This window comes from Cetorhinus maximus, chromosome 1 (genome assembly GCF_964194155.1).
Source record: "Cetorhinus maximus chromosome 1, sCetMax3.hap1.1, whole genome shotgun sequence".
NCBI classification, from domain to species: Eukaryota; Metazoa; Chordata; class Chondrichthyes; order Lamniformes; family Cetorhinidae; genus Cetorhinus; species Cetorhinus maximus.
Genome location: NC_135879.1, coordinates 148,238,756 through 148,256,713, shown reverse-complemented (window position 1 = coordinate 148,256,713; position 17,958 = coordinate 148,238,756). Strand labels below are relative to the sequence as shown.

The following is a 17,958-nucleotide window of genomic DNA, read 5'->3' as shown; positions in this document are numbered from 1 at the left end:
CTGAGTGACAGGAAACAGAGAGTGGCAGGTAATGGATGTTTTTCGGACTGGAGGAAGGTTTGTAGTGGAGTTCCTCAGGGGGAGGTGTTGGGACCCCTGCTCTTCCTAATGTGTATTAATAACCTAGACTTTGGTGTACAGGGCACAATTTCAAAGTTTGTGGACGCTACGAAACTTGGAAGCATTGTGAACAGTGAAGAGGATAGTGTAGAACTTCAAAAGGGCATAAACACATGTTACAATGGGTGGACAAGCGGCAGATGAAATTCAATGTAGAGGAGTGTGAAGTGATTCATTTTAGTAGGAAGCATGTGGAAAGATAATATGAAATAAAGAATTAAATTCTTTTTGTTTGGCGGGGGGAGGTACAGGAGCAGGGGGATTTTGATGTATATGTGCATAAGTCATTGAAGGTGGAAGGAGAGGCTGAGAGTGCGGTTAATAAAACATAGAGTATCCTAGGCTTTATTAATAGGACCACAGAATACCAGAGCAAGGAGGTTATGTTACGCTTGTACAGAGCACTGGTTCGGCCTCAACTGGAGTATTGTGTCTAGTTCTGGGTGCCACGCTTAAGGAAGGATGTGGGTGCAGAAAAGATTCATGAAAATGGTTCCAGGGATGAGGAATTTCAATTTTAATTTCATTGATAGATTGGAGAGGCGGGGTCTGTTTTCCTAGGAGAAGAGAATGTTGAGAGGAGATCTGCTAGGGATATACAAAGCCACGAGGGGTCTGGACAGAGTAGATAGAGATAAACTGTTCCCATTGGTGGAAGGTTCATAATCAAGAGGGCACAGATTTAAGGTAATTGGCAAAAGAAGGAATGGAGACCTGAGGAAAAACTTTTCATGCAGTGAGTGTTTGGGATCTGGAATGCACTGCCTGAGAGCACAGTGGAAGCAGGTTCAATCAAGGCATTTTAAGCGGGAACTAGATTATTATCTGAAAAGGAAGAATGTGCAAGGATATGAGGAGAAGACTGGGGAGTGGAATGTGGAAAATTGCTCCTTTGGAGAGCCAGGGCGGACGGACACAACAAGCTGAGTGGCCTCTTTCTATGCTGTAACAGTTCTGTGACTCTATGATAACAAAAGCTTCCAGCTCCACTAACAGATCAGATATCTATTTTCATTTCAAAGCAGAGTACCTGTCAATCAATGGAGAGGGAGTAGGCACTGACCATTTTTTTTGCCTTCAGTAGCAGGGTTTTTTTTAAGCAGCCAAACCTGCCTGTCCAATGAAATCAGAGCACAAAAAAAAAAGCTGAGGACATTTTTTTAAACATTTTTTAAAACATTTTTTAATACATTATGATATTTTCCCCATTGGAAAAGTACTGAAATGAATGTGAAAATTTACACAGTGCTGATCAATGTAAGGATCAACTTACCTTTGCAGGATAGCTCCTTATTTACATTACAATATAGCACCGACTAGTGACATTTGATGATGTCAAAAAATTTCACATTTAACTTTCAGAATTCCCCCAACTCCTCAACAGACTTTCCATTTTCTTCATGACTCTCAAACTGCTTTTAATGGGCTTCCAAAACCCTACACCACCAGACGAATATCATGTGTGGGAGGAAATCTGGTTTTCATCCCCCATTTAAAATGGGAAACCTGACCTCAGTGGGGGAAGCTTTGTGTTTTGCACACTAGAATTTACCAACCCGCAAAAAGGCCGGAGGAAAATGGCGCGGGGTCTAGAATTCAGAGGAAAATCAGGTTTCTTCCAAAAAAATCAAAGTGTGACAATTTGCATTCTGAAGCACGCCTCTGCGCCCAGATAAAAATTCGGCCCTCGGTCAGGTTCTTGAGGATAAGGAACCTACAAAAAGTGAGGATGTAGGACTAAGCACAACTGTTCTTTCAAAGAGCCAGAATGGGAATGAATGAATTCCTTTCGACCTCCAAGCTTTTTATGATTCTATGATTTTAATTCTTCAAAAACAAAATTAATCCATTATGGAATTTTCCTTCTGTATTTGTGTCTATAAGCATTTTATCAATTTTTGGTTCTTCATATATACTTATTATAATTAAATATATTAGTTACTTTTGCCTCTATGTGCAGTATCCACTATTTCAAATGGATATAATAGTGGAACATGAGATTGCAATTAATGAACTGATTACTGAAAGTTGCATTAATGTTTAACTATTCAGATCACAAACACTGTATACACGTTGCACTAAAAGTACAACAAAACTTGCTATTTGCAAAGCTGTAGCAATATCTACCCTCCTATATGCCTATCAGACAATTGCTTACTCCAGACATATTAAGCAGTTGGACAGGTTCCACATGAGATGCATTCGGAACATCATCGGCATCAAATGGGAGGAACAAGTGCCCAACACTAAGGTACTTCAAAGGCAGAAATATCTGGAATTGGAGCACTTATTATCAGAGCCCAGCTCAAATAGAGTGGACATGTAGTATGTATGGTTGACAACTTAACCCCTAAGGTGGCCATGTATTCACAGCTTAAACTTGGACACCGCCTGTGAGGTAAGTCAAGATTAAGGTTCAGGAGTCCTTGAAGGCGAACCTCAGGATATGTAGCATGTCCACCACAGACTGGGAGAAAAATGCACAAGGGAAAGCTACCCGGGTAGCAATCTCAAGTAGTGGTGTCGTTTCCTTCGAACAACAAAGAATACAGATAGCAAAGGACAGAGGGCCAGCTTGAAAGACTGAGCAGCCTCAACAAAATCAGAACAATTCAGCTTTGCCCGCACTATGGAAAACCACGCAGGTCTTCAATTGGGCTAAGCAGCTGTGAGAACACAAAACAGATAACTCTACGCATGCAAGAAATGGCAATCTTCAATAAGAAAATGAAACCAATGAAGACAACGACAGATGATGGATTTTGTATATAACCGCTTCTTACAAGAACTGTAGTGACACAGCTAAAGGGTGGAATCGTTTTATGAGCTAAAGTTGCTAACAACCAATACTAAAAATGTAAAGATTGCTCAAAACACTGATGAGAGGTTTATTTTTAAATTGCAAGCACAAAGGGCCCTGAAATTCCATGATGGTGCTCTTGGTCTCCTGTTGTATCTCTGGTGGGAGACCAGTGAAGCTCCAGGGAAATAGCATAATTAGCTGATCAATGACCATTTCCCTTATTTCCCTCGGCATTCTGCTGGTGTCCCACAGAGTTATGGCAGGTGATCAGGGGAACTCATGCGGAATGTCAGGAGTATTTTTTTCTCTTAAAATGGTTGCGATATACTGCAGCCAAAATGGAGATGAAACTGTGTTTGCTTGCCAACATTTGGATTCTCCTCAGTCAGGCTATTTCAATCCATTGTTCCCTTGCTCCTTTTAGATTTTCATATACGCCCCATTGATCTTGACATTCAGGAGAATTCAGCTTGTTTTTGAGCAGGCCCATGAGATTACTCTCTGCAAAACTATTACCTAAAATAGCAGCAGAGCCTTTTTAAGCCTGCCTGCTTGCCACATCATGATTTAATTGAAAAAGCAAGTCTTAAACAGTCACTAACTTTTTGATAAACAAAATCTGTTTTCCTGCTGAACATTTGCATTCCCACGTATGTGGCATACTTTAGTGTAGCTTTTCCAAATGAAATCCTTGTATTCTAGGCCTCATCTCTGTTACAAGAGCACATATTTGAAGGAGTGGCCTTGGATACAGTAACTAAAATACACAACAGATCTTGGCAACCACTTTAGACATGATGTAGATCTACATTTTGTATCAAATAGTTTCTGAAATGTTAGTGGAAAATGTTGTTTAAGCCAAGAGCGCTTGACGAAGAGCTACTGCTTTTGTTATTGTGCATGTTTAGCGATAATTTAAATATGTTATAAAATTACATGACCTGTTTCATAGCACAAAAATGGAAAAAAGGTAATAAATGTAAGCAGAACATCTAATACCCTTGTCTGTTATGCCAAATGTGATTCTCTAACAATATATATGTGCAAATTTGGCTAAAGAAATGATGACATGGAGGCATTGGATCTTGCTGCCATATAGTGTGGATTGCCTCAACTGAAGCCCACCACAAAGTGATGGTCTAGCTGAGAAATACTGTTGTGCCTACTTAAGTCGACCAACTGGAACTATCACACAACACCCAAACTTTCATGTATTGGAATTCAGCTTGGCAAGATAGTTGGTGAGCTAGAAGGTGGATCTATGTGGCTAAGTTATATTAGGGGTAATTATATATTTATGCGATAATGTAAAATAAGCAATGTTGAATCAGCAGCCTGCTTTACATTTCTTGCCATTTTTATTTCCATTCATTCATTGCCCAGTTTAAATGCAATGGCCAATTAACAATAAAACCATAAACCATCAATTGGGACATGTTTAGACAGAAGATGGTCAGGATATAAACCAAGCATATTCCAGTCAGGAAAGAGTGTATCAAAGGCTGTTTAGTGGATGAACGAGGAGATTAAATCAAATTTAAACCCAACAAAAGAAGCAATTACTGCTTACAGGGAAGATAATGAAACAGAAAACCAGGATCAGAAGTTATTAAAGGGGAGATTTTTAAAAACTAAAAAGATGTAGACAAGAACTGGCACAGTAGTAGTAAATGCATAATCAAGGTAAGTGTAAGACTATTGAGAGATGAAGGAGACTTGCTTGTGGAGACTGAGGGAATGACAAAATTACTCATAGTATTCACAAACAAGGTGGCTATTGGGAATGTAGAAGCACGGTGCAGAACAGTTAGGAGAAATTGAACAAAAACAATTACTCAGACTTTATACTTATTTGCCACATAGAGAAATGTCCTGAACTTAACGGTATTGATAAGCTTAGGCTTTGCACCACCAACCCATTTGGCATTTAATCTTTCCTGCCTTCCACCCTATCATTGACCTTTCTTTTTGTTGTTTCCCATCCTCCACCCCTTCACTTGCTTAAAACCTGTTACATCTCTAATTTTTTCCAGTTCTAATGAAAGGTCATTGACATGAAACATTAACGTTGTTTCTCCCTCCAAGATATTAGCATGGATATTAGCATGGATTGAGGATTGGTTAACACACAGAAAACAGAGAGTCGGAATTAATGGGTCTTTTTCATGTTGGAAAGATGTAACTAGTGGAGTGCCATAAGGATCAGTCTTAGGGCCTCAATTATTTACTATCTATATTAATGAATTGGAGGAGGGGGCAGAGTGTAATGTATCCAAATTTGCTGATGATACAAAAATAGATGGGGGGGTGCATGTTGTGATGAGGACATAAGGAATCTGCAAGGGGATATAGGTAGGTTGAGTTATTGGGCAAAAACTTGGCAGATGGAGCTTAATGTAGGAAAGTGTGAGGTCATGCACTTTGGTAGGAAGAATCAAAAGGCAGACTATTAGTTAAATGGAGAGAGACTCCAAAAAAGTGCAGAACAGAGGGATCTGGGTGTTCTTGTGCATGAAACACAATAAGTTAGCATGCAGCTGCAGCAAGTAATTAAGAAAGCAAATGGAATTTTGGCCTGTATTGCTAGGGGTTTGAAGTTTAAAAAATAGGAAGTCTTGTTACAACTGTACAGGGTATTGGCGAGGCTGCACCTGGAGCACTGTGTAAAGTTTTGGTCTCCGTATTTAAGAAAGGATATCCTGGCATTGGAGGCAGTTCAAAAGAGATTCACTAGGCTAATTCCTGGGATGAAGGGGTTGACTTATCAAGAATGGCTAAACAGGTTAGGCCTTTATCCATTAGAGCTAAGAAGAATGTGAGGTGATCTTATTGAAATGTACAAGATTCTGTGGGGACTTGACAGGGTAGATGTTGAGAAGATGTTTCCACTAGTGGGGGAATCTTGAACTGGGGGACATAGTTACAGAATGAGGGGACACTCATTTAAAACTGAGATGCAGAGAATTTTTTTCTCCCAGAGGGTAGTGAATGTCTGGAACTCTCTACCCCAGAGAGTTGTGGAGGCTAGATCACTGAGAGTATTTAAAGAGGAGGTAGGTAGCTTTTTGAAATATCACGGAGTTGAGAGCTCTGAGGAGCTGGCCCAAAAGTGGAATTGAGGCCTGGGGAAGATCAGCCATGATCACATTGAATGTTAGGGCAGGCTTGAAGGGCTGAATGGCCTACTCCTGCTCCTATTTCTTACGTTCTTAAGATGCTGCTTGACCTGCTGAATATTTCCAGCATTTTCTATTTTTATTTCTGATTTCCAGCATCTACAGTATTTTGCTTTTGTTTTGGTGATTTTCTGATACCTGTTGTACCTGAATGGAGGTCCAAGGAAATCTCCCCTATCAGTCTATCTCTTATTTCCCAATAAAATATGTAAACATGCACTTTTCTTAAAATATTCATTATTTTATGGTGGTCAACAGCATACTGGACTGAATTAAAAAACGTGACAAGTCCACTCTGATTTGCAAAAACAGGCAATGGCATTTCCTAAATATTCTATAATACATGTTAATATAAAGCTTGTGCGCACTTTAATGAATATTAGCGATATTAATTATTAGCTATTGGAACTTGCTATAGATAGAATTTAAGTCAGACTCATTTGTATAAACGAGCTGACTAGGAGCCACCTAGTCACTAGCTTTTCCAGATGCTTTACTTATTACTTGAAACATGCTGAACTTTATTTACATGCACACAAAGACAAATTATCCATGCTATAAATTTTACATGAAATTTGTTTTTATTTTTCTTCTATTTTTTTATCTGGCAGCCATGCTGGTAGTAGACAGATAAATAAGGTGACATTGTGATGTGTGATGTTACCATATGGACATGTTGATGCATTTGTATAAAATTCCCTTGTTTTCAGCTGAGCTGTTAGCGTGTTTAAATCAACTAACATCTTTGTTGAATTAATGAAGGAAGCACTTTCATACCGAGATTAGCATTGCCCAATCATATCACCACTGCACACAATTTCACCTAAAATAAAAAGCCAAATCGAAAGGGTGACTCTATAGTTTGGTACTCCAAGCAGCCAGCAGATCTTGAGAAATTGTCGGCCTCAGGAGCTTCCAGCATTGCCCCATTATGGGAAAGGCTCCAAAATGGAAAAACCAATTTGCAAATGTGCAAGCAATGGGTTTTTCTGTAGTTTAAAGGATCAGATTGAGCACTAAAGGAACCAACATAATTGCCACTAAATGACGTTGTTACTGGAGCCAGTCGGAGGTCAGGTATTCTGTGGAGAATGGCTCACGCCATGGCTCTGTGGTGAGTTGTTCATCTTTTGACCACTAAATACCTGCACACAAGGTTCAAGTCAAGGGTGAGATGGAAGACTCACTGCTAACTGGGTGGATATAGCCATGACAACACTCAAGAAGCTTGACATCATTTAAGATAAAGGTACCGTACCACTGAACTCAATATTCATTCTACCTTCCACAGCACTTCATTCTCATGGGACCTCTACCTCTGAGAAGGACTAAAGCAACAACAGTGCCTCCAAGTTGCCCTTCAAATCAGGCATCATTTTGATTTGGACATACATCGTTGTTCCTTCACCTTCACTGGATTAATATCACAGAATTTCCATCTAACACCATTGTGGAAGCACCATCCTCACAAGGACTGTAACTGTTCAAGGAGAAATCTCTCATTACCAACTTTTCAGAACAGGGATGGGCAATAAATGTGACTTTACCAGTAGCGCTCTCTTCCTTGTGAATGCAGCAACAAATTACACTCAGACTAGGTTTTCCAATTGTCAGATTAATATTATTTAATAGAACAAATCTCATCAACATATTATGAGATCATTCTTCTTCATGACTGTGTTTGTGGCTGTGCAGAATAGTTTTCATTGTGAGCTTTTTCACATTTCGATCAATAGCACGAAACTGCTCTTACACTTGGCAAAAAGCTCGTGAACCCATTCAGAGATAGAGAATGGTTGACATGGAATATAGAAATATTACACGAGTGTAACAAGGAGGCTTTCTAAGGTAAGGGCTGAAGGATATTGTTGGAGCAGAGCTGTACTTGGCATCAAACCCTTACTATATGTGACCTGGGAGTGGCAACGCTGGCAGCCTGAAATTTCCCAACACAAACATTCCTCACCTTGATCAGCATAAAATTCACCCAACAAAAGCTAATTCATACTTTCCTTGTGGCCTGTGCATTTTCTGGCACATTAGAAACTCAGTTAAATTAGAACAGTGATGACACAGGCCATTGGCATGTTTGAATTTTATTTTACCTAGTTCATAAACACATTGCCCCTGAAACTCCTACTGTTCCAATCTCAAGTGTGGTGGAGCAGGCAGCAATTCAGAGACACTTACAGCAGATGGGAAAACCGGAACAACACCATTTGCTCCAGTGAGAGAATAGAGGTCTGGGTGGGGCACAATTGGTAAGATTGACTAGCTGGTGAAATGTCCTTAAGGGAAGAACAATGTACCTTCAGCAAGGTTATTGATCACCTCAGTCATCAATTCCCAAATGTGAGGGAGGTGGGATTTTGAATGTTCACTCAGCCTAGATGCTTACAGCTGATTTGCAAGTTTTACAACAAGGCTGGCATTCCAGATACATGCTGGCATGGGCACCAATAGCAAGGAAATGAAGGGACCTCCCCCGATCTCCCATAAACTTAGAAGCCCAGGGTTGGTCCATACCAGCATTTAGACCAAGAAGCTCTGCCCAGTGGATTTTCAGGGCCAATGGATTGATTCTGAAAATACTGGAACATATGAATTAGGAGCAGGAGTAGGCCATTCACCTCCTCGAGCCTGCTCCACCATTCAATGAGATCATGGCTGATCTGAATGTAACCTCAGCCCCACATTCCTGCCTACCCCCGATAACCTGTCACCCCCTTGTTAAACAAGGAACTATCTAGCTCTGCCTTAAAAATATTCAAAGACTCTGCCCCCATTGCCTTTTGAGGAAGAGAGTTCCAAAGACTCTTGACCCTCTGAGAGAAAAAATTTCTCCTCATCTCTGTCTTAAATGAGTGACCCCTTATTTTTAAACAATGACCCCTAGTTCTAGATTCTCCCACAAGAGGAAACACCCTCTCTACATCCACCCTGTCAAGACCCTTCAGAATCTTAAAGGATTCAATTAAGTCGCCTCTTACTCTTCTAAATTCCAGTGGATACCAGCCTAACATGTCCAGCCTTTCCTCATAAGACAACCCGCCCATTCCTGGTATTAGCCTAGTAATCCTTCTCTGAACTGCTTCGAAAGCAGTTACATCTTTCTTTAAATAAGGAGACCAGTAGTGTACACAATACTCCAAATGTGGTCTCACCAATGCCCTTTACAACTGAAGCATAACCTCCCTACTTTTGTAATCAATTCCCCTCACAATAAATGATAACATTCTATTAGCTTTCCTAATTACTTGCTGTCCCTGCATGCTACCCTTTTGTGATTCATGCACTAGGACACCCAGATCCCTCTGAATCTCAGAGCTCTGCAATCTCTCACAATTTAGTTAAAAAGCTTATTTTTTTATTCACCCTACCAAAGTGAATGATTTCACATTTGCCCACATAATACTCCATTTGCTAGATCTTTGCCAACTCACTTAACCTATCTATGTCACTTTGTACGTCCTCTTCACAATTTACTTTCATACATATCTTTGTGTCGTCAGAAAGTTTAGCAACCATTCCTATGTTCCCTTCATCCAAGTCATTTATTTAAATTGTAAAAAGCTGAGACCCCAGCACTGATCCCTGTGGCATACCACTCGTCACATCCTACCAACCAGAAAAATACCCATTTATGCCAACTCTTTGCTTGCTGTTAGCTAGCCAATCTTGTATCCATGCCAATATGTTACCCCCTACACCATGAGCTTTTATTTTCTGCAATAACCTTTGATGTGGTACTTTATCAAATGCCTTCTGGAACTCTAAGTATAGTACATCCACCGGTTCCCCTTTATCCACAGCACATGTGACTCCTTCAAAGAACTCCAATAAATTGGTTAAACATGATTTCCCTTTTACAAAACCATGTTGACTCTGCCTGATTGCCTTGAATTTTTCTAAGTACCCTGCCATAACATCTTTAATAATAGCTTCTAACACTTTCCCTCAGACAGATGTTAGGCAAACTGGCCTATAGTTTCCTGCTTTCTGTCTCCCTCCCTTTTTGAATAAAGGGCCTGAATTTTTCACGCAGCAGGTGCGCGCGATCGGCGGGCCCGGGAGCAGACGGGAAACGAGCCCCCGTCTCTGGTCGGCCCCAACCACAATTTCATGCTGGCTGGCCAATTAACGGCCAACCAGCGTGAAACGCGCGCTGAGAAAGGTTCAGCACTGCCGGTGGGGATGGGAAGTGGACAGGCACTGAAGTCACCATGGGTATTGGTGAGTGCTTCCTGTGAGCTCCTTGAAGGCAGACAGCTGTTTCAGGGAGCTGCAGACCTCCACAGAATAAACAAAACAACAAAAATGCTGCAAAATATGCCCATGCAGCTCAATCAAGCACCTCATATATAAGCATACCTCATATATAACTAACATATCAAAAGTATATCTCAGTCCCCAGATATCTCTTTTTATTTTATTTACCCATGGAGATTTCATCCTGCCCTGGATCGAGGTTTAAACAAAAATGTAAAGGCCACCTGTCTGATCGGCCCATACGCCAACCGCAAAATTGGACAGGAAATAAAAAATCACTTTCAATTGCCTCCTTAATGGACTTAATTGCCCACTTAATTGTTGGCAGTTGGAAGCGCGCCTGCCGAGTGAGATATCGCGCGAGTGCGGGGTGACATTGGGACATTCGCCCAACAATATCTCACGCTATTTCGCAGTCTGCCCGCGGGACACAAAATTCTGGCCAAGGGGTTATATTTGCTATTTTCCAATCTAATGGAACCTTCCCTGAATCTGGGGAATTTTGGAAAATTAAATCCAATGGTTCAATTATCACACTAGCCCCTCCCTTCAAGACCTTTGGGTGAAGCCCAACTGGACCTGGAGATTTGCCAGCCCGCAGTCCAACAATTTGCTCAATACCACTTCCCTGGTGATTGTAATTTTCCCGAGTTCCTCCCTCCCTTCCATTGCCTGATTTATAGCTATTTCCGGGATGTTACTCGTGTCCTATACAATGAAGACCAAAGCAAAATATCTGTTTAATTCATCCGCCATCTCCCTACTTTCCATTATCAATTCCCCAGATGCACTCTCTTAAGGACCAATGCTTACTTTGTTAACTCTTTTCTTGTTTAAATATCTATAGAATCTCTTACTATCTGTATTTATTTTACTAGCTAGCTCTCTCTCATACCCTAATTTTTCCCTCCTTATTAACCTTTTTGCCATTCTTTGCAGTTCCTTTTATTCTTTCCAATCTTTTAACCTGCCACCCGTCTTTGCATAATTATATGCTTTTTCTTTAAGTTTGATACTGGTTTTAAGTTTTTTAGTTAACCACAGATCGTGGGCCCTCCCCTTGGAATTTCTCTTTCTCATTGGAATATATATATTCTTTGTATTCCGAAATATCTCTTTAAATGTCTGCCACTGAACTCCTATTGACATATCCCTTAACCTCATTTGCCAGTTCACTTTAGCTAGCTCTCCTTTTATTCCCTTATAATTGCCCTTAAATTTAAGTTTAAAATACTAGTCTTGGTGCATTTGTTTCTCCCTCAAATGAATGCAAAATTCAATCATATTATGATCGCTGCTACCTAGGGGTGCGTTCATGAGGAGGTTATCAATTAATCCTATCTCATTGCACAATATTCGGTTTAGTATAGCCTGCTCTCTGGTTGGCTCCAGAACATGCTGTTCTAAGAAACTATCCCGAAAACATTCTATGAACTCTTCATCTACGCTACCTTTGCCCTTCTGATTTTTCCAGTCTACATGTAGATTACAATCCCCCATGATTATTGTTGTACCTTTCTGGTAAGCTTCCATGACCTCTTATTTAATACTCTGTCCTCCTGTGTAGTTCCAATTAGGGAGCCTGTACACCATTCCCACAAGTGGCTTCTTGCCTTTATCATTCCACATCTCAACCCAAATCACTTCTACATCCTGGTTTCCTGAGCATAAGTCATCCTTCTCTTATGTGCTAATACCATCATTAATTGACAGAGCCACCTCTCCACCTTTTCCTAACATATCCTTTAATATTCAGGTCCCAATTTATGTCACCCTATAGCCATGTCTCTGTAATGGCTATCAGATCGTACTTATTTATTTCTATTTGCGCTATCAGTTAATATGTTTTGTTTTGAATGCTACGTGTGTTTAGATACAGAGCCTTTAGTTTTGTCCCTTTATTATTTTTGTAGCATCTAGCCTTATCTGCTGATTTACTCTTAGATTTGTACTCTCTGTCCCTTCCTGTCACAGTCTGTTTATCGTGTCCCATATTAATACCTGTCTCTCTTGCCTGTCGCTACTTTTTAGTTTACCACATCTTCCCAAATTTGATCCCTTGCCCCCACTATTCAGTTTAAAACCCTCTCTACTTCCCTAGTTAGGCAGCTCGCAAGTACACCAGCCCTAGCAGGTATACACCGTCCCAATGGTACAGATCTCACTTTCCCCAGTACTGGTGCCAGTGCCCCACAAACTGGAACCCACTTCTCCCACACCAGTCTTTGAGCCACGCATTAATTTCTCTAATCTTATTTGCCCTATGCCAATTTGCACATGGCTCAGGTAATAATCCAGAAATTATTACCTTTGAAGTTTTGCTTCTTAATTTGGTGTCCAGCTTGTCATACTGACTATGTAGAGCCTCCTTCCTCATCCTACCTATGTCATTGATACCTACAATGACCATGACCACTGGACCTGCAAGTTCCTCTCTAGCCCTGAGCAGATGTCCTGAATCCTGGTACCAGGCAGTGTAAAAAAACATTGGCATCTAATGTCGCTGACTGTAAGTAAGCCATGTTTAAATACAGTCATCTAACAGCCAATGTTTTTCTTCAGTTAAGATGTTTGATATAAAATATATCATTACATTATTGAAATAGAGCATGACTAACAAGGACTGCTGAATAAAATCTATAATGGTTTGTGTTTGGAGCTCAATTTAAAACCTATCACAGATGATTCATATGTGCTCTCCTTGAAGATCATAATCCAATTTGAAATGAAAGGATTATTTCCTTTATCTAACAAAATCCGCTTAATGAAAGCAAAAAAGAAAGGATTTGTATTTAAATAGTATCTCCAATTACTTCAGGACATCTAAATTGCCTCACAGCCAATGAAATACTCTTTTGAAGTACAATCAGTGTTGTAATGTAGAAACAAAAATAAAAATACCTGGAAAAACTCAGCAGGTTTGACAGCATCTGTGGAGAGGAACACAATTAACGTTTCGAGTCCGTATGACTCTTCAACAGAACTGAGGAAAAATAGAAGAGAGGTGAAATATAAGCTGGTTTAAGGGGAGGGGGGCGGGGCGTGGGGGGATAGGTAGAGCTGGATACAGGGCCAGTGATAGGTGGAGATAGCCAAAAGATGTCATAGACAAAAGGACAAAGAGGCGTTGACAGTGGTGATATTATCTAAGGAATGTGCTAATAGGTGACATTAAGGGTAGAAAGCAGGACGAGCAAGGTACAGATAGCGCTAGTTGGGGTGGGGTGGGGGGAAGGGATCAAAATAGGCTAAAAGGTAGAGATAAAACAATGGATGGAAATACATTTAAAAATAATGGAAGTAGGTGGGAAAAGAAAGATCTATATAAATTATTGGAAAAAAGGGGGATCGGAAAGGGGGTGGGAATGGAGGAGAGAGTTCATGATCTAAAATTGTTGAACTCAATATTCAGTCCGGAAGGCTGTAAAGTGCCTAGTCAGAAGATGAGGTGCTGTTCCTCCAGTTTGCATTGAGCTTCACTGGAACATTGCAGCATGCAAAGGACGGACATGTGGGCATGAGAGCAGGGTGGAGTGTTGAAATGGCAAGCGACAGGGAGGTCTGGGTCATGCTTGCGGACAGACCGAAGGTGTTCTGCAAAGCGGTCACCCAGTCTGCGTTTGGTCTCTCCAATGTAGGGGAAACCGCATTGGGAACAGCGAATGCAGTAGACTAAATTGAGGGAAGTGTAAGTGAAATGCTGCTTCACTTGAAAGGAGTGTTTAGGCCCTTGGACGGTGAGGAGAGGGGAAGTAAAGGGGCAGGCGTTGCACCTTCTGCGGTTGCATGGGAAGGTGCCGTGGGAGGGGGTTGAGGTGTAGGGGTTGATGGAGGAGTGGACCAGGGTGTCCCGGACGAAGCGATCCCTGCGGAATGCCGCCAGAGAGGGTGAAGGGAAGATGTGTTTGGTGGTGGCATCATGCTGGAGTTGGCGGAAATGGCGGAGGATGGTCCTTTGAATGCGGAGGCTGCTGGGGTGATAAGTGAGGACAAGGGGGACCCTATCATAGTTCTGGGAGGGAGAGGAAGGTGTGAGGGCGGATGCACGGGAGATGGGCTGGACACGGTTGAGGGCCCTGTCAACCACCGTGGGTGGAAAACCTCGGTTAAGGAAGAAGGAGGACATGTCAGAGGAACTGTTTTGGAAAGTGGCATCATCAGAACAGATGCGACGGAGGCGAAGGAACTGAGAGAATGGGATGGAGTCCTTACAGGAAGTGGGGTGTGAGGAGCTGTAGTCAAGAAATGTAATGTCAAAAACTGACAATCAAATTGCCCACAAGCAGCAATGAAATAAATAACCAGACAATTATTTTTCAATTATACAATTTCCACCCTTCTCTCATCTTCACCTGGTCTATCTCTGACTCTTCTTTTCCCCAGCTTCTCTGTCTCCATTTCTGGAGATAGGTTATCAACTGATATTTACTACAAACCCACAGACTCCCACAGCTACCGTGGCTAGATTTCCTCACACCTTGCTTCCTGTAAGGACTCCATTCTATTCTCACAGTTTCTTCATCTCCGTTGCATCTTTCCTGATGATGCCACACTCCACACTAGCACTCCTGAAATGCCTTCCCTTTTCCTCCATTGAGGATTCCCACCCAACATGGTTGAAAGGGCCCTCCACCATATCCAATCCATTTCATACGCTTCTGCTGACACCCCTTCCCCTCCCTCCCAGAACTACGATAGGGGCCCAGATTTTCGCCAAATGGTGGATGAGCCCTGAAACCCTAAATCTCTGAACACAGCATTCTTATTTTCACGGGGACGGGACTGGAGTCAGGCTGGGGGTTTACACATGTGCAGTTTACGCAGACAGCTCTCCATTTAAATCACCAGCTGCCTCCAGTGAAGTGGAACTTTGGTAGGCCGGGAGCGTGAAACTCGGCAGATTAGACCAGGTAAGAGCTGGTCTGAACTTGGTGGATTTCTTTCATAGCCAGGGTACTTCCCTGGAGAGTTAAGATACCCCTTTGGATTTTGGAATGCCTCTGGGATGGGTAAGGCAACCTTTGGGGTTGTTAAAAGTAAACGTGATTGTGCATAAAAACTGTATAAACTTCACTGAAGCTGTCAAAGAGCTAACTGATTCCACAATCAACAGATCAGATCTAAGCTCTGCAGTCCTACCACATCCAGTCATGAATGGTGGTGAACAATTAAACAACTCACTGGAGGAGGAGGCTCCACAAATATCCCCATCCTCAATGATGGAGGAGCCCAGCATATCAACAGTAAGGCTGAAGCATTCGCAACAATCTTCAGCTAATTCGATTCACTCTACGTGATATCAAGAAGCAGCTAAGGCACTGGATACTGCAAATGCTATGGGCCTTGACAATATTCCGACAATAGTACTGAAGACTTAGGCTCAGAACTTGTTGTGCCCCAAGCCAAGCTGTTCCAGTACAGCTACAACACTGGCATCTACCCGGCAATGTGGAAAATTGTACAGGTACGTCCTATACACAAAAAGCAGGACAAAACCAATCCGGCCAATCACTGCCCATCAATCTACTCTCGATATTCAGTAACTTGATGGAAGGGGTCATCAACAGTGCTATCAAGCAGCACTTGCTTAGCAATAACTTGCTCACTGATGCTCAGTTTGTGTTCTGCCAGGGTCATGCAGCTCCTGATCTCATTAACCATGGACAAATGAGCTGAACTTCAGAAGTGAGATGAGAGTGACTGCCCCGGACATCAAGGCAGCATTTGACCAAGTGTGGCATCAAGGAGCCGTAGAAAAACTGGAGTCAATTGAATCAGGGGGAGAACTCTCCGCTGGTTGGAGTCATACCTAGCACAAAGGAAGATCATTGTGGTTGTTGGAGGTTAATCATCTCAGCTCCAGGACATCACTTCAGGAGTTCCACAGGGTAGTGTCCTCAGCCCAACCATCTTCAGCTGCTTCATTCCATCTTCTCTCCATCATAATGTTAGAAGTGGGGATGTTCACTGATGATTGCACAACTTTTAGCACCATTCGTGACTCCTCAGATACTGAAGCAGTCCATGTCCAAATGCAGCAAGACCTGGACAATATCCAGACTTGGGCTGACAAGTGGCAAGTAACATTCGCGCCACACAAGTGTCAGGCAATGACCATCTCCCCTTGACATTCAATGGCATTACCATCACTGAATCCCACACTTTCAACATACGGGGGGTTACCATTGACCAGAAACTGAACTGGAATAGCCATATAAATACTGTGGCGACAAGAGCAGGTCAGAGGCTAGGAATACTATGGCGAGTAACTCATCTCCTGACTCCCCAAAGCCTGTCCACCATCTACAAGGCACAAGTCAGGAGTTTGATGGAATATTCCCCACTTGTCTGGATGAGTGCAGCTCTAACAACACTCAAGGGGCTTGACGCCATCCAGGAGAAAGCAGCCCACCCATTCCACAAACATTCACTCCATCCACCACCGACAAAAAGTGGCAGCAGTGTGTGCCTTCAACAAAATGCACTGCAGATGCAGCTCCTTCCAAACTCACAACTACTACCATCTAGAAGGACAAGGAAGCAGATACATGGGATTTGCTGCAGGAATTTCTACATAGTGAATTTTTTTTAATCAATGAGAGTGTTTTTTAAATAATGACATCATCTACAGACACATTATTTTATGTCAGCATAGCTCCCAATGTTGGCCCCTGGTGGATACTAGGTAAGTTGGCATGGAGGCGTAAGGGCAAAGGGTGGTGAGTGGGGGGAATGGGTTTGCATGAGTTGACACTAAACTGGCATAAGGACTATAAAGGGCCATGTGGATGCGGGGCACATAGGGGGTGTAAGAAGCCAAGGGGATGGGTAGAGGGGCATGAGAAGGCATAGGGAAAATGAGGAGCCATCGGGATGGGTGAAGGGGCAAGAGATGGCATGGGATAAGACTATTGACTAGAACAGCAGGAGAACTCCCTTATCCTTCTTCAAATATTGTAATGGGATCTCTTACATTCACCTGAAAGGGCAGACAGAGATTTGGCTTAATGTCATAGAGTCATAAAGGTCTACAGCACAGAAAAAAGTCCTTCGGCCCATCATGTCTACACCGGTCAAACAAGTACCTAACTATTCTAATCCCATTTTCCAGCACTAGGCCCATAGCCTTGTATGCCATGGCATCGCAAGTGCACATCCAAATACTTCTTAAATGTTATGAGTGTTTTTGCCTCCACCACCCTTTTAGGCAATTATTTCCAGATTCCCACCACCCTCTGGGTGAAAAAATTCTTCCTCAAATTCCCTCTAAACCTCCTGCCCCTTACCTTAAATCTATGCTCCCTGGCTATTGATCCCTCCATCAAGGGGAAAAGTTCCATCCTGTCTACCCTATCTAAGCCCCTCATAATTTTATACACCTCAATCATGTCCCCCCTCAATCTCCTCTGCTCCAGGGAAAATAACCCCAGTCTATCCAATCTCTCCTCATAACTAAAACTCTCCAGCCCAGGCAACACCCTGGTAAATCTCCTCTGCACTCTCTCTAGTACAATCACATCCTTCCTATAATGTGGATTCCAGAACTGCACACAATACTCTAGCTGTGGCCAAACCAGCATTTTATACAGT

General features: G+C 42.1%; 1 protein-coding gene across 5 annotated transcripts in view; it reads left to right on the top strand.

Annotated features, from left to right (window-relative positions):
* dlc1 (DLC1 Rho GTPase activating protein) overlaps positions 1-17,958 on the top strand; it is a 585,847-nt gene that overhangs the window by 102,488 nt on the left and 465,401 nt on the right. The gene's annotated exons all lie outside the window — the stretch shown is intronic.